Source organism: Melopsittacus undulatus, chromosome 3 (assembly GCF_012275295.1).
Source record: "Melopsittacus undulatus isolate bMelUnd1 chromosome 3, bMelUnd1.mat.Z, whole genome shotgun sequence".
NCBI lineage: Eukaryota > Metazoa > Chordata > Aves > Psittaciformes > Psittaculidae > Melopsittacus > Melopsittacus undulatus.
The window spans coordinates 29,370,512-29,391,689 of record NC_047529.1 but is presented as its reverse complement, the minus strand read 5'-3'; the positions used below and the strand labels follow the sequence as shown (position 1 = coordinate 29,391,689).

The 21,178-nt window shown below is 41.8% G+C and overlaps 1 long non-coding RNA gene across 2 annotated transcripts in view; it reads right to left on the bottom strand.

Moving 5' to 3' along the window:
* The window catches only part of LOC115947201 (uncharacterized), a 129,312-nt gene extending 108,517 nt beyond the window's left edge, over positions 1–20,795 (bottom strand). For both annotated transcript variants that reach the window (XR_004081150.2, XR_004081149.1), the window contains exons 1-3: positions 20,709–20,795; positions 5,784–5,900; positions 2,970–3,115 (exon numbers count right to left, since the gene is read on the bottom strand). This is a non-coding gene — a long non-coding RNA (uncharacterized lncRNA). The remainder of the gene's footprint in view (positions 1–2,969; positions 3,116–5,783; positions 5,901–20,708) is intronic.
* Positions 20,796–21,178: the final 383 nt, after the last annotated feature.

Below are 21,178 nucleotides of genomic sequence, written 5' to 3'. Positions count from 1 at the left end.
GACTGCGAGTGACTGCACACTCCCACTCCACCACCTGCATCCTACTCAGGCGAGCTACACCTCTGATCTGGACTTAGATGCTGTGTGAGCACAAACTCTCCTCCCCAGCACTGCTGGGAAAAGGGCTGGGGAAGGCCCATGCAAAGGGTGGCACTAAACCACTAAGTGCTGTGAGCAACACACAGGCAGGAAGGAGCTCAGCTTCTGAAGTGCATGGCAAAACCTGCAAGGGCTACTCCTAGGCTTGTGAACCTTACGTGTCACATGCAGCTCACAGATGGGCCTAATGTCCCCACCTGACCTTGAGCATGGGAGTGTCTTTGGGTAAAACATTATCCAGAAGCACTGCCTAGTGAGGTCCCTTGATGAAACACACACAGATTGAGTTAGAAGTCAGCAATGTGACCACAGGAACAGCTGACACTCATACAGAATATAGGAGGATGATGTGTGCCAAAGTTAAGAGGCACTGCTTACTTACAAATGTGCTGGGCAGAATGAACTTCCCCAGCTGATGTTTTCATGAGATTATTGACACGTGGATATTTTGGTGCTATTACAATAGTAAAATTTTCAAAAGGAAGGCAAGTAGTGAACAATATCTTTACTATACTAGGCACAAACGTAGTTTCAATCAACATCAGCCATACATGACCGCTTCTTAATCTGTTCTTCCCCTCAAAGAGATATCCATTGTGGGCCACATCAGATATACTTTCAGGGTAAGTGACTTTTTGCATCAGTACTCAGGTCTTGTGAATGAGGATAACATGCTGTATATTACAACCCCAATATTTATTTATTTTTAATATTTATTGGAGTCTCCTACGTTGAAGATATTCAAGGCCCGCCTGGACAAGTTCCTGTGTGATGTACTGTAGGTTACCCTGCTCTTGCAGGGGGGTTGGACTAGATGACCTTTCAAGGTCCCTTCCAACCCTTGGGATTCTGTGATTCTGTGATTTATAAGTTAGACTTTGCAATAATATAAAAATAAGGCACAACAGACATTCCAACTTGTTTCCTAATGTCAGAAAAAAATTGCTCTTTGTTAAAGAAAATTACAAATTCTGAGAGATAGAAGTGAGGCTATATGAAATCCAGAAGTGCCTATGTGTCTCTGACACACTCAGTGGTCAGTGCTAGTAACTTAGTTCCAGCTAAAAATACTCTCTGGCTTTTTTAGTTGTCAAAAAAATTGTTCTTACTTTGGACACTAACTCTTCCAGAGCAGTCCAAGCAGGATCTAGCAAGATGACTGTCAAGCCCATCATCACTTCAGTTGTCATCAGACAAAATGGTCGGATGTAAAAGGAACAGTCATCACCAACAACATGGAAAACAAAGTACTTTTTGAGCACCTCTTAGAGCTCACATCTCCCCTGGCAAGTCTCTGTGACATCCACTAAGAAGAAAGAGAAAGGATCAGTTCTGATCATAACACTTTTGATGCTGGTCTGGAAGAGGCTCCCTAAAACTAGGAACCTGCTTCTCAGCACTGAATAAGCTTGATCACCCTGTGTTACATTTATAATATCCAGTTGTCCCACAAGGTTCGTAAGTTAAAATCTAATCACAATGTCAATGTCAAATTCTTTACATTTCCTCAGAGAAGTCAACCAAACAGATTCTCTTTGGTGTTTCTCATGCAATCATCCTGTCTACAAATAATCAAATCACAGTATTTAAGCTGTCTCATTATACTCCCCTTCAGGTTTTCTAGCTTGCTCCCCATGGCTATTGTCTCTTTTCATAATACAGTATTTACCTAAATGATGCAAAAGCACAGGGACACCCTTGTGCATTTGCTACATGGACAAAATTGGCATAAAGTCAACACAGATTTTAAAGATGTTTCAGCATTTAGCTCCCACAGCCTTAGAAACAAAATATTCTCACAAAATCTGGTTGTTAGATTGGGACCAGAACAGAACTGCGTTCCTCTGTACAGCTGGAGTCTGATGGTTATGTCTGAAAAGGGTCTTTTTCACTAAGGTAGGGAGAAAGAAGACACAAATCAGATGAACATAAGGTCAACTGTGTCGTGGTTTAAACCAAGTCCCCCAACTCCCGGAGAGTTAGGAAGGAGAATCCAAAGAATGTAGCCCCCACGGATTGAGATAATAATGGTTTAATTGCTAAGGCATAACACAAAACCCCTACTGCCATTTACTACTACAAATAATAATGATACAGCACACAGCAAGTTAAAAGAATACAACACCCCACCAGCCACCAACCCATAACTCACTCCACCCTGCCTGGCCGAGCACCCCATGCTCCCTCCTCCATTTTCCTCCAGAGCTCCATCCCTCCAGCTCCCTCTTTCCCAGTATGCATCCTGGGCATCATGTGCTATGGTATGGAATACCTCATTGCCTAGCCTGGGTCAGGTGTCCTGTCTCTCCTTCCTCCCGGACTCCCCTCCTCCACCTGGCTGGAAAAAACCTTGAACAAAAACACCCTCAAAACATGCTCAAACCATGACAAACTGCTATGGAAAGGCAAGATGAACTCCTGTCCTTAGCTTGCTAAACATCCAGCAATTTCCAGTCCAACCTTGTTGAGCAACCGATACTGTGTAGTCTCCTTCCTAACCTACAGCTTTCCAGTTCAGGCACCAGACACATTTCTCTCAGCCCATCCTGTTGCAACAAATATTCTACAATACATATGCTAAGAATAACAAAAAATGCTACTGAAACAAGGTCCTCTGAGGCACATTTGTTCTCCCAGGAGGAGAGACTGAGAGAGCTAAGACCACATGGGTGATGCTACTGAAGTGCTCAGATATGCCAGTGATGAGGGTGATGCAGAAATACACACAAAATAGAAACCACCCAGCTAACAATACTTTAAAGTGCTTTGATTCTCTCCAGGCCATCACATTACACTCTTACCAGTCATCCAGCACCTCCCAGTTTTCTCCTGTTGCCCCATTTGCCTCAGAATTCAGAAAAGCTGGTTACCTAGGCACGGGTTATATCAACCTTGAGAAACTGAGTTTTCGGGCATTTCCATTTCACGATCACCTCTGCAGGTCTGATTCTGATCTTCTCCAGTAATTCTCTTTTCTCCCTTGGGAAATTTCTGCCATCTGTCCTCTTATTCCTTTCTAAAATGGAGGGGAAAATATAGCTTTTAGCAACACTCTTCGCAAATGCTTTCACTTTCTCTCACAGGCCCCATCATCCCTGTCAGTAGCCTGTTATTCTAAATGCACTGCAAGCAAATACATTTAATTCTCTTTAAAAGTGAGCAAAGGTTCCAATTACTAGCTTCATTCTTGCCCAGTGCATATATTTATTTCAAGCACTTATGCACATTTCCTTTCATTCTCCAGCTGTCTTTTTTTATTTCCATTCATTCTTTCTGTTGTGGATTGTCATCTAATGTAAAGCATTATAATGGAAGTCAGGTTTTCTAATTCACCTGCTTATCCATCAAACTCATGGTGGGACCCTGTGCGTGTCATTGAGCCTGAATAAGCCTCAGTCTCCTACCTTTAAAAAGTATGTTGTCTGTTTGAACCATTATATTGAAACTGCTTAATTTAATCAGAATAGTAATACTTTAAAAATGCTAACCACCATTTCTGAGTCATGCCAATCATGCCACCCACATTAATAAACTCCTTTGCGTTTATGTCTGGGCTGATATATATGTCACAATCAACTGTCAGGCTCTGGGTCCACATTGAACAGGTAAATTTCATTTCATGGAGATCTGTCTTGTTCCTGAACCCTTTCCCATCCTGCATAACTTTCTTCCAAAAATTATCCTTCATGAAACCACACAGAGAAAACCCGTTAAAGAGAAACTGAATTTTTAAGCTGAGAAACAGATAATATAAACAGTTTGGTTCCCTATATTGCTAATCATTCTAGCTTTTTAGAGGTTTCAGTAAGAGCATCTGAATGCACCCATCAGTCCAAAGCCTTCTCAACACAATGCAATCACACTGAAGTGAGAAAGTACAGATAGTACCTAGTACAGATAACAGAGGGATGGATCTCATCTATAGGTTGTGGCTCAGAGAGATGCAGCAGAAGGCCCATAACATTCAAATAACATTAATGAATTAAAAATTAATACAATACGTTTCGCTTTGGTTTGTTTGGGGTTTTGTTTGATTTATTTCTAAACTTTGGTATGATATTATTAAAATCAATTGACAGAGATAGGCTATTCTTATTTTAGTTCTGAATAGTCTTGTTAACATTTAGTTTCACAACTTCTGATTTCTTTTCACAAAGCAAAATCTCTTTCCTACTCAGAGTAACTCAAGAAATCCTCATTTGGTTACTGCCACTGGAATCTTTGTAGTCACAAGTCTAGGTGGCCTTTGTGCTTTACACAGTAATTTGCTAAAACCTTTTATATGAGGAGCCTTAGCTACATTCCCCACATGCCCAAAACTCTTCTCGACATTATTTGCACACTAGAATATTCAAGAAATGCAGAATCAGATCCAAGCACAGCAGACCATGTATTGTACAGTTCATTAGGATAGATCCATCTCAGTCATCATTTGTCCTCACTTATAGGAGGTTGTATTACCTTTTCAGTTCTGGTTGCTTTAGCAGAGAGAATTGCCTATCAGTTGCTTTCTATTATAATGTCAGATAGTGTCTGCTCCGAGCACCTTCAGTTACATACGTATGTGTGAGACAGTTTATAAGTGTAAGAGTGTGAGGATTTTCATTATTCCTTTGAAATACAAAGGCCTGATCAACAGCTTATTCCTAGCTATTGAGAGGACTGAAGCAGAGCTCAGTGCCTATTTCTTGTCTGGTATTTCTCTTCTCTGACCAGATAAAAATGGATAGGGAGAAAACACAGCCATGATGCTCTGCCTCAGTAAAAACCTGTCAGGCAAAATGGCCCACAGCAGGAGCACTCCAGAAAACTTTGAAGTTCTTCAAAACACAACTTTTTCTCTAAGATGCACCTCACCTCTTTTTTTCTTTTTAGGTTTTCTTTAGTGATTCCCGGCTAGGCTGTTACAAAGATCAACACATGCTCATAGGTTCCATATATGCCTCCACAAAGATGATGCTGCTTTTGTGCCCTGGCCCCTCAGACATTTCCCCTTACCAAACATTCATGACTTTTTTCTTGGATTCTGTTTTCTAAAACTCATCTTCTCCCTCCAACATCAAAGTTATGTGTTCTTCACACCACCTGGAGCCTCAAGTGCACATCACTAGTTTCCCCTGTCGGATTGGCTAAACCTCCTGCAGAGATCTCTGCCTGTCTCTTCCCACTAACCAGTATCAAAAAGCAGGTAGGGGCTGCAGAAGATGCTGATTTCTTAGTAACTATTTTGCTTGTTCTCAAAGACCAAGTGATTACTATTTTTCATTCATTACCCAGCTAATCATATACATTAGCAAGCAAGAAGAGCGCTGCTACTCAAACTGAAGTGTTTACATCTATCCACGATAGACACCATTTCCCTACTGACTTCTGCAAGCCTCTTTCTTTGACTTCAGGTATTATTTTTTATTTTTCATTACATGAGGATATTTCTCCCTGTGCTCTGTTTCACAACGATGTGGCACTTTCCAAGAGATTAAGGATTTATTTGTCATCATCAGGCTCTTCCATCCATCTTCCACATTGGTTCCTAACCCCTAGAGCTCAGTCTTCAGCCAACAACCTGCTGAGACTTTCACCCTGAAGGCTGCTCCATCTTCAGTCCACTTAGCTGGCTTCTGCTCTCCATACCTTTCTCTATACCTGAGAAATCCTCAGCAGCACAACTCACTCAAACCTCTTACCTTTGCATACACAGCTTTGGAGGCCTGGTCCGAAGACACATCCTAAAGACACCCACTTTAGGTTCAAAATTTGCAGACTTTGGTTCACTCACAGACCTTACAGGCTCAGCTTACCTTCTGGTAGAGAAAAAATATTTAGAACATATATTGCTGCTATAAATTGTAGATAGTTAAAAGAACCCTGTGGAGATATCTGAAATTTAAACTATGACAGGCAGCAATCTAAAATAAACTACAGCCGGTGTTTCAGCTTTGATTCTGCTGCCACCAAAGGCAAATGGCACAATTCCCACTGATTCCAATTAAATCATAGACTCGGTCCTCTTCTTACTCATCTTTCTTTTTTCGATGTTGCTATCTGCTTTTCAGTAGTTAGATTCCCTGCAACACTGCGTGGCTCTGAGGACCATGAAAACTTTTCAGTGTCATGCAGAAGTGCAGATCTTGGTATTACTTTTTCTCATACAGAAACTGGGTAAGATTTTAAACTTCCCTAATTAGGGGCACGGAAGAAAAAGCAGCATGGTTTTAGGCTCATGATTTAGTTTGTTAACCCATCCTGAAATCTAACATGCCTTCTGTACATATCCTTAATTACATTTCTTAATGTATATTACCTTCCAGTATCTGAAGGGGGCTTATAAGGATGCTGGGGAGGGACTCTTCATTTGGGATTGTAGCGATAAGACAAGGGGTAATGCGTTAAAACTTCAACAGGGGAAGTTTAGATTGGATATAAGGAAGAAATTCTTTACTGTTAGGGTGGTGAGGCACTGGAATGGGTTGCCCAACAAAGTTGTGAATGCTTCATCCCTGGTGGTGTTCAAGGCCAGGTTGGACAGAGCCTTGGGTGGCATGGTTTAGTGTGAGGTGTCCCTGCCCATGGCAGGGGGGTTGAAACTTGATGATCTTAAGCTCATTTCCAACCATAACTATTCTATGATTTTATGATTCTATGAATTAAAAAAAACCACACTCTCTTATGACACTAAACACGTAAATGCTAAAATGCAACCATTACCCATTTTTCAGCGAGACGGGTGTTCAACCCTTACACATCTAGCTTGACCTTGACGTATCTTCTCTCAAAGCAAAACCTGCACACACACGTTTTTAGGCTGTGCTTTGCACACATGCATGCAAGAGAAGCTGTGCTGATGTGCAACATCCCTGCATTGGTGCTGCCATCCTGGTGGGAGTTTCATCAACACAAGCTATGTAGCTCTTTGCTTCGCTCTCTGTTCTTAAAAGGACAGCAAGAGGGTCTCCTGGTTTACACTTCGATGGTGACACAGTGCATGACTGTGCTGTGACAAATCTGTGCTGTGGACAGTTCAGTGGCAGCTGTTTCAAGACATTTGGGGGTAAAGTTTCAGGGTTGTCAGCTTCCACATTTTGCTGGGCTCACAGTTCTCTTTCCTGGAGGCTATTACCTGCTGTCCTTGAAACTCTGGCCTTCCTGGTTTCAGGGAAAAAATGGAAAATATGGAATCTTACAGTATTCTGAAGTGTGACTCATGATTTTTTGCCATGACGGGCACATACTATTGCCTCCTTTCAACTTCCCTTTGTCTCTTTGCATGCAGCCGCACCTGCAGATGTTCAGGGAGGAGTGCTTGTGCCCATGCACCCTAAAAGCAGCTTCTGTGTATGCAAAAGTCAGCACCCGCATGCACAGGTGTCACTATTCCCAACGGGTGAGTGCAGGGGTTCTGCTTGACAGGGCCACATGTGTATAAGCAGTTGCCTATTTGGGCAAAATAGTCTAAGTATCACATATTAGCAAAGTAGCATAGCTTCTTCCATGCATTCCTTCCACACAGCACATTTTTTAAAGTAATCTTATAGTGTTAGATATACAAATGTCTACTTCAGACTTTGTTTTTTCCACCTGTACTCTCTGACCTTGTCAGTTACTTTGCACAAAGCCCAGAGCTCAGTTAACTGTCTCTAATTGCTGCTGAGAGTGCTCAGCACACAGAGGAAGAACCAGCCCAAATAAATGGACAGGGTGGAAAGGCTTAGAAGTGTCCATGCCCGTTACTACTGGGACTTCTTCTGGGGCTGGGGGGACACATGGCCTTGCCCCATAACCAATGTGGCTGGGATGCTGGCCAGCCAGGAGGGGACTGTAATCCTCAGCTCCCTTCTAAAAGAAGGGCCCTCTTGACTTCACAGCTTGCCAGGCTCATGTAGCAACACAAAACCAAAAAGAGTCTTAATTTAAATTCATCTTAAGACAGATTTTTAAAAGATGTACCAACAAAAACGTCAAAGAGCTGTGTCATTTTGCCTCAAAGACAGTAGACCATGTTTGCTCCTTCTCCAAATTGAAAGGCAGGAGCTCTGTCCCTCCAGAAGAGTCATGTCCTGGGACTATGCTGCCAGAAGACCTTCTGCAAGCTGGCAACAAATTTTCTGCATCAGGCACATCACTCAAAATACCCTTTCTGCTTTCAGAGCAGTACAGAGAGAGCACAGATCCTCATTTCTCTTTATACTCCCTGGATCATTTAACCAAGAAAAATACTGACAGCCCTAGAGGAACCTGACCAAAATGGCCTCAGACACCTTCAGCACCAAGCTGCCCAAAGAAATCATCACTCCAGATACCTTTAATAACAACGCCTATGACTCACATAGCATTTCTCATCAGTAAACGTCGAAGGTAGCTAAGCATCATTACCCCATGCAGATGGGGAAAACCAGACCCCCTGGGCTAAGTCATTTGCCTGCAGCCCTGCAGCACCTGGCAGACCTCAGAGCAGAAACCAGGGCCAGGGCCATGTTGTGCTAATTTACAGCAGAGAGGAGGTCCATTCCACCTGCCTCAGAAGGGTTACAACCTGCTTGCTCCTCTGCATGCATGAGCTGAGTGTGACCCCACAAAGTCTTTTGCCTGGAGACCGGATGAAATATAAATTTAACTGGTTATTTCTGCTGTTAAACATGTTCCACCAGCCTAGTCCCACTGTATAACATACATGAATACAAACCAAAACAGAATGTTTAGAAGTGGCTGAATTCAGTAAAGCTAATAGTTGCCTTCAGTAAAGTAGCATATTTGAGATTATGGAGCTTTGTTAGGCACATTTTTAAGATAATATCTTATTTGTACAATATAGTTAATATGAATACTTAGGCTAATCAGTGTGAGGGTTTAAACAGTCTTAAGTGAATTAGCATAATCACTCGTAAAGCACATGTAGTTTATAAATGAATTAAGAGCTACAAATTAAAGAAGAAATGTCTGCTTTTTAAAGCATCCACCCAATTTAAAGGGGAAAAAACCCCACAAACCAACTCAAAAGTTGGGCATTCTGACTTTCAGATGCTCTCAGCTGTGCACCGTGGAAATGTCTGCTTGTACCCTCCACTCCTCAACCTGCCCAGCTCATGGGGCTCCAGGGGCAGATCACAGGAGGCAGGACTCTGTGCATGAATGAAGAGTTGCCGACCACAGTTCTGAACTCTCATAAGGTCTACCCTACTCAGCTTCAAGAGTTTCTGTTATGCTGTGTTGAGATTAAGCTGTTCTAGGTTTTTAAAATGCTTATACCTTCTCAGAATTTAGAAAAGGTGTATTTTTATTAACAGGATGATTTTACAAACCTCTTGAGTCTTCTAAATCTGAGCAGGATGCATGGTTCCTACTCTGTGCTCCCTCATCCCTGAACCTCTTTCATATGCATTAGGAAAACAAGGATGCCTTCTTCACTGCTCCCTGAGGTTAGACACACTTCAGCTGACCTGACTACCATTTCTCTTGGAGTTGAGGAAGACAAGTGTCTATATGGCTGCTCTGCAGTCAAGGAAGGAGGCACCTTAAGCCTATACTGAAGAAATCCCTGCTGGAAAGACCCTCTGCTGCCCCATATCACAGACTCCATTGAACCTGCAAAGGTGCACACACGATGGGGGTTCAGATGTTTAATTTCCTGGAAAAGAAAACTAAGGTGCATGACTCTTGCAAAAAGTGACACAGAAAAGGTGAGTAAGAAATGCTCACTGAGAATTAAGGACGCAAAACAGAAATCAGGAGACAGAAGTACCTCTCCTCCAAAATGAGGTGAGAAACTTCTCAACAGAGCTGGTAGTTCTGCCTTGCCAAAGGATATTGTGAATAGTATATGGTCTCAAGACAGGCATCCATTTGGGCAATAAACAGACTTCTGTGGCTTAGAAAGGAAATTTGTAAGGAAATATTCCTGCAGTTGCCCTGTATACACTTCCCTGGGCATCTGGTTGACCATTATCAAAAGGCAAAGCTGAACCAGTCATTTTATGTTCTTGTATTTTTTACTGGCACAAGTGGGAGGTAAGAACTGCGTTTGCCAAAAGGAAAGCAACAGGGGACATCTTATGCCAAGGAGATAGGATGCGCCCTCAGTGGTTTGCTGCACAAGCTCGTTTGAACCAGCTCGTTAACTTTCCCTTCCTTAACATCCACCCCACCCACAAAACTCACTGGCAGCTGGTGTGCTGGGGCTGTGGTGAGCACCTCTTGTCCCCAGTGCCCCACCCCAGCCTCTGCAAAGCCCTGATGGCAGAGACCAACAGGTTCATTAGTCCCGCCTGTGGCACGGTTTCACTGTGGGCAATTGTCAACCACTGTGTGCAGAGCAGAAATTTAGTAAACACATTGTCCTTCTGGCTGTACTAATACTACTGGATTTTTTTCTTTTTTTTTTTCCTATGGAAAAAGATACCATAGATCATATTTAGCCCTTCATACACACTAGGTCATCAAAGTTGAATTTGCCTTGTATTTTGGATTAATATGGTTTTTTCTTTATCTTCCTGACTGACTGGGAACCACTGTGACTCAGTAAGCAAGAGTCTTGCACTGGAAGTCCCACCTTCTGCCTCAGCTCCCTAGTAAATTTACTGCTGTTTTCATCTCAGGCTAAGGGCAGCCCGGTTACCACTCACAGTAAGAGGTATTAAAAGTACTTCCCCCAGTTCTCAGAAAGAGAATAATCTAAAGTCTCAAACTAACTGAAGTGAAAAAGAAGAAAAAAAAAAAGAAAAAAGAAAAAAGAGGAAGCCTTAACGTGAAGAGCTATTATTATGTATTTTCACATTTTGCTGTAGCTAAAAGCATGAGTTGTATATATAACTAATGCACCACCCACCCAAGCAAAAAATACTTGCTTGAAAAAATAAAAGCATGCCTGTCAGAATTCATCCTCTTCCATTCAGTCTCCATTGTGTATTTTTGATCCTGTGATAAATTAGCACACTACTTCTCAGGTGATTCTAGTATTTCAAATTTGAACATAGGACATACTCAAGTGAAATCATCAGTGCTTTCTTAAATTCACTAGCAGACTGCAGTCACAGGGCACCTAGTGCTCAGCAAAGCAAAACTGAAATGTGAAGGTAATGGGGTGAAAGTTTGAGGCCTGCCCTCCACTTGCACTCACTCACGCACATAAATGTTTCCATCCTGGCAGCTATAAACACTGTTTACCATCAAACACCTGCAACATATTTCCAATACTCTCATGCTTGCAGTCTAGGTTAGGATGTAATCTGTTTTGTATGCTAGTACGCAGCAGAAACCTGAGATTGCCCTGGAGGGTTTAGAGCTTGTAGGTGGAGCTGCCTGGTCACATCTTGCTTCTTAGTAGTCTTATTTCTTTCTCCTTCAAAATTCTAAATGTTCTTCTCAGGGTCAGTGCTGACGTAGACTGAAGTAGGGGTTAGCTATTCTTAATGAAAAAAGAGTTTAAGATGTAGTATTTTTCTGGTGTATGCAGGCAGACCTTCCAACCAGTGAAGAAGAACACAGAAAGCTACACTGAGACACCTCTCAGTCAGCAAAATAGTGTCTTTGCACCAGCATCTTGCAATTTTAGATCTAGAATCATGCTTACAAATACAGAGAGCAAAACAAAAAGATTTTACTTTACCTTTTTTTGTGGAAAGATGGCACTTAACTATTATACTTTTGGAAGGCAGTGGTGACAAATTCTTGGAATTTCTTTGAATTGTAAAACAAGGCTGAGAATTTCTAGACAAGACTCCAGAGACTCAAAATATTTAGCAACTTCACAGGTGGTTTTACAGGGATATTCCAGTCGATCTTTGACCTCTGCTGTGAGCCATTACTAATACCAGGATAGAGAACAGGTCTTATCACTGGTTTTGCTGCTTTCAGAATCTCAAAATGAACTCAAGTTCAACATACTTGGCCCAGCTCCTAAACTGCATGCAAAAGGTAATCATTATCCTGTAAGATAATGTCTAGGTAAAACCATAAAATCATGCACCATTCCTGGACCACATCATATTCCCAGTCATCATATGATTCTTGATCATGCTTTTACAATGCACAGTAATTCCTCCTTAATGACCCACCACAGAAACCTAGGTACAGTGGTCTGAGAAGCCATTACATAATTTCTAGGGCAACTGTTCCTCCACTATATCTGAGATATATAGCAAAGCTGCATGGGCTCCAAGGCAGAGTTTTAGTAAGTATCTGGACTGAATTAGAAAAGGTATAAAATTTGGGAGCAAGATGCTCCAGCAAGCACCACTACGTCTATATTTTTCAGCTTGTGGCTGAGGCCAGCATTAACATGCTGATATACGTTAGCTGCTGGCATACAAGGACAGAATAAAACATTCCAGAAGATCTCTTTGAATATGAACTACTTGAATCTGCTCTCTAATGCTGCGAGGTATAATTGCATTCAGATATTTATGAAGTTCATGAAATTCAAAGCCATTCCAAGCCTTTGCTAGTCACAAGCAGTGATAGATGTGATCATATAGTAGAAGAAAACTCTGGTTCAAGACTTGTGTACTGGTTTGGTTTGAAATAACAGTCATAGCTCAATTCCACATGGGATGAGTTCCTGGGATTATTCCCTATGTATGTTTTTGCCACACAAAACCTGTGTTTCCTAGATCTGGGGTGCACAGGGAGGCCTATGTACTACCGAGCACCTCTGAAAAGCAGGGCTTAGTTTCCCTGTGCTGATTTTTCTACCTTTGTTATGATGTAAGTTTAACAATTTTAAATCATGTAAATGTGCCTAGAGATTGCAATGGGTGTGTGTTTGAGAAATCCAAAAATAAAATAATGTAATGCAGCCAAATACTTAATTACCAACATGTGCATCTGTTGTCAAACCATACGCTAAGTGAGTGGCACTGCTCATTAGTTCTGCTTTCAGGAGCTACCAGGCGGTCGTGTCATCACTACCAAGAGTCTTCTGAGTCTGAATCATCTCCGGAAGGGACAGATTCTGTCACTCATGCAGTCACTGTTAACAAGAATGCTGATGGCGTAGCAGGTGTTTCCTCCACTTCTCTAAACCTGGAAAGGTTCTGGCACTGCTTCCCTCAAATTTTCCCTCTTCAGAAAGGAAAAACAACCTTTCTCTCCTGCCTGACATGAACAGGCAGGCACATTCCAATAAAACAGGTATTGGATACAATTGCTCCTATTCTTTCTGTTGCCTGCTATACTGTGTGATTATCACACCATGCTATGTCCTCAGGAAAGACTGTTGGTTTATTCAGTCCAATTCCTTTTCATGCAATAAAACTCTATGTCCATTGAAACAGAAGGGGGTCTGTGACCCACAACAGTAAAAAAGATCAGCTGATGGTTAACCTGACCCATTAATTCTGAAGCACCTCTGAAATGCTCTTGCAAAGTCACTGACTGATCAGAACTTTCAAACTTTTAAGGGTATCTAATGTTCTGAGACGGACTTTGAGAACTTTTTGATCTCTGTCCACTGAAAGTAAATGGTAGCTGGGATCCAAAGTTAAAAACACAGCATCATTTCTACCAAGAAAAGAACACTCAAGGACCAAACAACAGTAATGGTGGAGAAAGGATCTGAGCAATCCCAAATATGGGTCACAACCTAATAAAACGTTACAATACAAGCTCTACTAAACTGGCTGTTCCTTACAGCCTGAAAACCCCATGGATTTGGATAAGGAGAAAAAGGCATTAACAAGCAATAGAGACTGCATGTAGCTTCTGCTTAGCTCTTGCAGTACTGAGGGACTAGGGCTCATTCACATCCTTCTGGAGATTGCACAGAGATGGGGCTGACCCTCACGGCCTGGGTAATCAATGTAGCCTCCTGTGGTTTACGGTGGGCTGTAGAAGGGCATTGCTTGCCTCACACCTCATTCTGACTACTCTCCTTTGGCAGTTAGCCAATAAAAACCTTCTCAAAGAATTTAAAACTTCTATTCCACTATTCCATGTCCTCACTGCCAGCAAATCTCAGAACAAATAGAAATTGTGCCATTTGGTATAGTATAACTGACTCCTTCATGTTCCCCTCATCCTTATTCTTTTCATGTCAGTCCTATGGAAGATGAAACCAGGTAACTTCTGTTCAACCTAGGCATGGAAGTCAACACTGCATGATGTGGACAAGCAAGGGTCTCCCTGATTTCAAATGGAGTCTGTAAAACCAAGCAAGACCAGTCCAACACCATCAGTCCCAGGATGAGGTTCCCCATATCCCTTCATAGACATCCCTTAGCCATGACCTGCCTCTTCCCTGCTGCTGCAACCCTGTGTCTTTTCACACCAGAAAGCAGCATTTACACCAAATTGTGAAGTGGTTTTAGAAGGTAAAATTTAGTGGTTTTACCACCTACCATGGTGTGCAAGAGCTGATCTAGCCCACACTGAGGACAGAGCAGAGAACCAAGGAGCAAAAGCAGGGCTTCAACCCAGACAGGACTTTGCTAGATGTGAGTTAAATCCAAGCCCAGTTCCACTCAGCTCTCCCACACTACCACTAAGCCAGCAAGGTCTCTTCTCTCACGCATAAAATGCCTCGTGGCCACACAGGGCTCTTTATGCAAGAGGAAATTTAGCAGCTGGCCAACACTGAATGTGGCCAAGCCCAGGCTGCGGCATTTACATGGCCACAGCAATTCCAGGTTGCACCCATGGTGCTGCTGCAGAGCTGGAGGTGTCAGGGATTCTCTCTCCTTCCCTTCTTTCCTCCCTCCCTATGCCCCACTTTTCTGTGAAACAAAAAGACCAAATCAAATCCCTTTTTTCAAATGTCTGAAGATGGCTCAGGCATTCCTTTTCACTCATAATCAAATACACATTTTCTTTTCAGTACAGGGGCTTGCAAGAGCCAAAGTTCAAGCCGGAACATTGAAACTCACATGGTTTAAATCACCAGTGGGACACCTCTGGTGCTGACACTGATGTACCCGGCTTGGACCTGCTCAGGGCTTGGGCAGTACTGGGTGCTTGTGCTCCAGAACTCCCCTCTGCAAGCTTTCCAGTCCCTGCCAGCTGCAGCAACCAACACTGCCTACAGCAAATGTGTCACATGTAGGTAGGTCACTAAATATCATGCCCAAATGCAACACAGGACCAGATGCCATTAAAAAAAAAAATAAAATCCTGTTGATGTAAGCACTATGCTTTTACTTCCCCAAGTCTGACAAGCCTCCTACACAGCCAGCAGCAAGCAGCTATTTCCCTTGTAATATCATCAGCCTCCAGTAATGTTCACTTGCCTGTTTTTAATCCCCTCTGCAGCCCTTCCTACCATCCCATGATAAATCCTTTCCCCTCTACCATTTCACAACTGCCCAGATCTTTTCCTCTCTCTCCCAACCACATCTGGCTTCTAGACTGCTCTTCACTTCTTTCTGTTAACATTTTCAAAGTCTATCTAGGGCTCCACAGACTTTTTTTTCCCTTCTTGGTGGTGGAAGAAGGAGGAGGGGGAACCTGCTGCTCAGCTGGCTTTGGCAAGCCTGGGGCAGCTCTAGCTGAACTCCACAGCCCTCTGCCAAGAACAGTCTAAATAGGAGCACCAGAAACATCTTTTAATGTAATTTGTATTAATATTTTTGGAATCTTCACATGCACACTTGAAATTGCTTTAAAAACATGAAAAATAGAAGGGAAAGGGTTGGCAACCATGTGAAGCTCAGACTGTATCACATGCAGTACTGTCACAGAGAAGCGGCTACAGCAGGATGAGGGTCTAAGCCATTTGTATCAAAAGCCTATTTTTCCATCACTTTATTTAATAAAGTTGTTCTTAAAATAACAGATTGCTCTCAGACTTTGGACAGAAGAAACCATCCCTGTCTTTGCTCATCCTAAGCAAGGTCCATCAGCTGTGTACATGTTCTTGAAGAGTAAGAGACCCTGTCCTCTTAAGGCATGTCCAAAAGGAAAAAAAGACATACCAGGATGAAAAGGACCTATATGCCTTTTCCCTCTTCAGCACCATTTTTTATTCACCTGTTCGTCCAGCCAGGGAAAAAGGGCTGGGTCTCTGGAAGGCCTGTGGCTACCTAGCTACCCACAGTATTAGGGCTCAAAGAGCTCCTCAGAATTTCACTCTGCCTTAACCTTGATACTGTAATCATTCGAGATTTGCCGTGTACCTGTTGAACCACCGGCCTTAACATCTTAGAGAATCTAATAAAGCAGCACTCAAAAAGCAGTTTTAAGGAGAGTTAAAGCCAGCCAGATTCCTGGTGCCTAACTTCCTTTCCAACCTTTGGCTTCAGAGGGATTATAAAGCCAGCACCGTGGGACAGAATCGAAAGTTCACCTTTCTAGGAGCACAGTCTGGGTTTCAGGCTGGTTTTCCCATGCCCAAAGCAGAGTACAATCCCGGCCATGAAAATTTCAGTTATGAGGGAAATGGAGATACTTCCCATGCTAGGCATGTGGCCAGATGGGGTGAAGGGTTGTTAAGCCTTGGACCTAGGGCACTGCATAGTTCACAAGTTCATGCCACCTTCCCCTTTTTCCTCTCATACACAATGCAACCAAAAGCCTTCAGCCTGTGCTGCAAGGGTGTCACGTAAGAGCCCCAATAAGATAAACTAAAACCCCATCACAGAGGTCTGCTATTGACTACCCTCAGCTTGGGTCTGTGTTTCCAATACAATGATCACACCCATCTCCATGCCTGAACTCAATATACAGCCAGCAGGTCTACTTTGGGACAGGCTCTGTAGCAACTTGCAACCACAAGTCAAAAGCCTCCTTAACGATAACAAAACACAGGAACATAGGTTTAGAAGCATGGAAGGAAGCAAAATAATTTGTATGAGTAATCTGGATATGTATGCACACTTTAGGAGGGAAAACAGATAAGAATCTTTCAGGTGAATTAGAGGGCATATACTTGCAGAGAAATAATGCTTCTTGAGCCTACAACCATTTCATGATTACATCTGCTTTCCTGGCCAAGGAATGCTCTTTTCTCTTTTTCCATAACCCAACCCTTGCTCCCAGCTTCTAGATGGGCTTTTGCATTTAGTTATCCCAGTAGGAGATGTCTTACTCGTTCCAGCTCAGTTTGCATTTAACAAATTTCTCAGGCTCTTAGTTGTCCCCTTCAATTTATTCTATCTCAATTAAAGATTACAAGCAATTTAAAAATAGCTAGATTTATGCTAGACTTCTGATCATCTGTCTCTCAGTTGCTAGTATCAGTACGGGTCACAGTACAATTTATATTGCCATAAGCAGGAAAGAAAGAGTCTGTGACTGACACAATTATTCAGAAGTCCCCTAAAGCCTGAAAAAGAATTTATCAAATCCTTTTAAATATTTTGGCTTCATCATGTGATTTCTCCTTTTTGAGGAAAGCCTTTCTGAGGTCTTTGCAAGACTGAACAGTTCCTTTTTCTTTCTTCAAAGAGAACACCCTTCTCTTAATAAAAAACTAAAGCTGTCTCACAACAGGTCTTGCAATTTGCAGGTTGGTCTGGGATAATGCAAAACTTGCCTTTGACTTCTGTGGCAAAAGGCAGCCCAGTTCAGTAGATAAGTGTGTGCTTAATTTACGCATGTGACCTAATAATCTGCAGAACTGAAAAGCTCTTTTTGCTAAGAGGACAAGAAGGTTGTACACTCGGGACTCTCTCCCATGCTTCATAGGAACATGGAAAACTTTAACATGAATGACACAATCTGCACTTTTCGAGAAAGCAATAGGGTTTGGAGCTTTTGGGTTGGTTTTGTTGTTTTGTTTTATTTTTTTTTTATTTCTTTCTGCCATATGCTAAAAGTTACTATAATTTTACATTTATTTTAATATTTTGAGGTTTTATATGTTGTACATTCTTTCTCCTGTAAAACAAGATCTGTGCAGAAAATCTGATAAAATCACTTTATGTTTTCTATTCATTGCTACTAATTTCACTTGCTGACAAATTAAATTTCAGTCATCTGAGTCAGCCTCTAATTTCAGATCATCATCTTGTTTTCCCAGTGTTTTGTCAAATAAATACACATGTATTTGTGTGACTACACACAGAAACCTACAAATGATCTACATGATACTCTCTAGCTTTGTGAATTAGAAGAAATTAGTTCTTCTAGAATAAGTTATTCAGGTTTCATAATCACTTTCCATCCCAAATTTCAAAGCTATATGATTACCAAACTTGTATTGCCTTCTGCATATAAAAGGCATTTTGTCAGATGAGACCCACTTCATTGCTTCAACATTATTACAGCCTAAGAGCTTGGCTATGACTGCGAAATGACAGCTTGGAGAATTACCCTGTGAATGCATCTGCATCGTGGTCTGTACATGCACTAGTGTGTTGAGGCAGGGCACTGACCCTTTTACTCTTCACACACCGTCCAGCCAAGCATACAGCCCTGCACATCCCACCATGCCAAAGGACTGCAGGTTTCCCTCTGCTCATTAAGCAGCCAGTGATGGGCTGGGCTATCTGACCCACTCCAGAAGGCAGTTCAGATCCTGGCAATGCTATTCTGAGACAAGCAAATAAAACAAGAACTCAAGCCAAGAATTCAAGAAAGGGCTGAAGGAACAGGAGGATGTAGCCGGAGTAAGAGACACATGGGCTATCTGCACTAGGCAACCAAAGAGGGCCAGGGCATGGGCCCAAGTACTGGAATAGTATCACCCTGCTGCTCGACTGTCAGTACAGTCTTTGGCACAGACTTGTCCCATGGTAAACAGCTCTTTCTCAAACAATACCTGGACACTTCACCTATAGCGAGGGACAATTCTCAAGAGACAGTTTGGATGGGCCCCCTTGTTGGGGTGGGAGAGGAAGAGAATTTATGGTCAAAAGCTATAACAGTCCAGCTGGCCCTGGGGCCAGCAAAAAAATCCCTGGTATATTTTATTTGCTAGTGCTGAAGTAATCTTGAATACCACAACTAATTCAGCACAGGGAAGCTCACAGAATGGGTGCTGCCTCTTCCTAGGACTGCCTCAACTGCTCCAACAGAGAAGAATCCATTTCTTTGTATTCTTCTCTTCCCTGAGATATTGCTGTAGATTCTATTTAATCTCCTCAGTCTTCATGCATGGTCTGGACTGATTTTTAGTTGGCCAGAAAATGAGATGAATACATCTATTAGGCCAGAACACTATTTCACCTTGATCTGGCCCTCAAACTGAGATTACAGATTGCATCTCCAAGCAGCAATCTACTATCTTACAAAACCCTCCTTCTCTTCCATGGTCATTCTGTCCCTGAATCTAAGCCTCTCCAATTTGATTTAACTCCAAATACATTAAGTACAAACTGAGATTAGCAGAGGCAAGTTATAGGAAAGATAAAGATCTTGTTTAACAGAAAAACAATTTCTGATTGAGTTAATGCTACTTAGCAATTTCTATTTTCAAGGTTCATTATAAACATGAATTAATCTTTGAAAAATCCAAGGGAGAACTGATGTTATGCATCTTTTACAGATGAGGAAAACAAGACTACCTGCTAACTTAAGGTTCCTTATTTTTTGAGCACTCCCATTCCAAAAAAAAAGTCTCACCTCACAGACCATGTGAAAAACAGCTTTCTTGTCACTTTTCTATGACACTGTGACAACCGCTATCCTAACAAAAGTTTCCACTGCTTGACAGACACAAGAAATACAGAACAAGCTAGGAAAGAAACCAGGGCAAGAAAATACGAAGAGTTGCTAACTCCCACCCTACAGCTCAAACCAGTGGACAGTGTTGCCCCTCACAGCTGGAGAGATCCACAACTCCAATGGGAGAAAGGGCGAATGCACCCTAGAGCAGAAATCTGCCTGCCACAGAGCATATGGTATATCTGTGTAAGGTGAAAGAAGAGATACGAATAAACACTGAAAAAAGCAAATGGCTGTACAAACACTAATAAATATGAGATATGTTTCTGTGAACAATAACCAGGTGTTTTTTGCAAATCTGATCTCATAGGGACTTTCTTATAAGCTATCAAGGTGAAACAATATTTAGCTTATAGTATTTTTTAGTAAATGCAGATCAGTCAGTTTTCCTTCTTGGCTGCTTATCATCTTTATTTTCTGTGGTTGTGGTCGTTCCTCCTACTGCTCTTCTACTCTGTCGCACCTTAGCCCCACAGTCCTGCTTAACTCTGATGCTGCCCTTACCAGTCCTGATGCCAGAAGGTGGCCAACACAACCTTTCTGCAGATCTTCCATGTTCGCGAAGCTGCAACCTTCCCTGTGCTGCAGACTTTGTCTTGCCTATGGCTTGAAATCATTATTCACTGGTTTCAAACAACATTGAATAAATTAAAGTAACATTCAAATAAAGGGAAATAAAAAAGAAGCATCAGGAAGGGAGAGTGGGAAACCAAAGAAGAAATGCCAGTTAATTCAAATAGATTGATTTGCCCTATTTGCTAAAAGATCAATTACAAAAAAAAAAAAAAAGAGAAAAAGGTAAATTAAGAATTAAAAGCTTCCAACAACAGGAGCCAAAAGGATTTTCTCCTGAATCTATTACGTGTACCTGAAAAGGGATTGCATCTAATTAGACATTATTTTGCATCAAGATGACCTCATATTATAACTAGAGATAGGCTAAATTACTTGGAAATAATTATAATGATTGGATATCTACCATTACTACCATGAGCTTTCATGCTCACATTAATTCTACCCACCTCAGTTTCTTTTGGTTAGGAGTTGTATCTTTAGCAGGTATCCAACATAAAAAGCCCAAGCATTCTTCAAAACCTTCATAGGTGTCACTTCTTCAGACACTTAAAGACACAAGAGAGACATGCAAATTTTCATGTAACAAAACCACAGCCTAAACATGTGGCAGGTACCCAGGCATAGTTATTTGCACTTCATTTCCTAAGCAGGGCACTCTCAATGCAAACAGATGTTATTAACTTTTATCTTTATAATGAATATATCCATAAACACTCCAGGCTTCTAAAATATACTGTTTTAGGACCAAGTTCAATTTTCATCTACATATTGCAAAAATATTAGCGCAAGCTCTAACAAGTTTCAGTGACTATTTCAGTCCTATGGTCTGTCTCAGTGAATCAACTGAAATCCAAATACTTCACTGGCTACAAAAAGGGAGGCAAGACAAGTCTAGCACACTGAGTTGCAGACATGC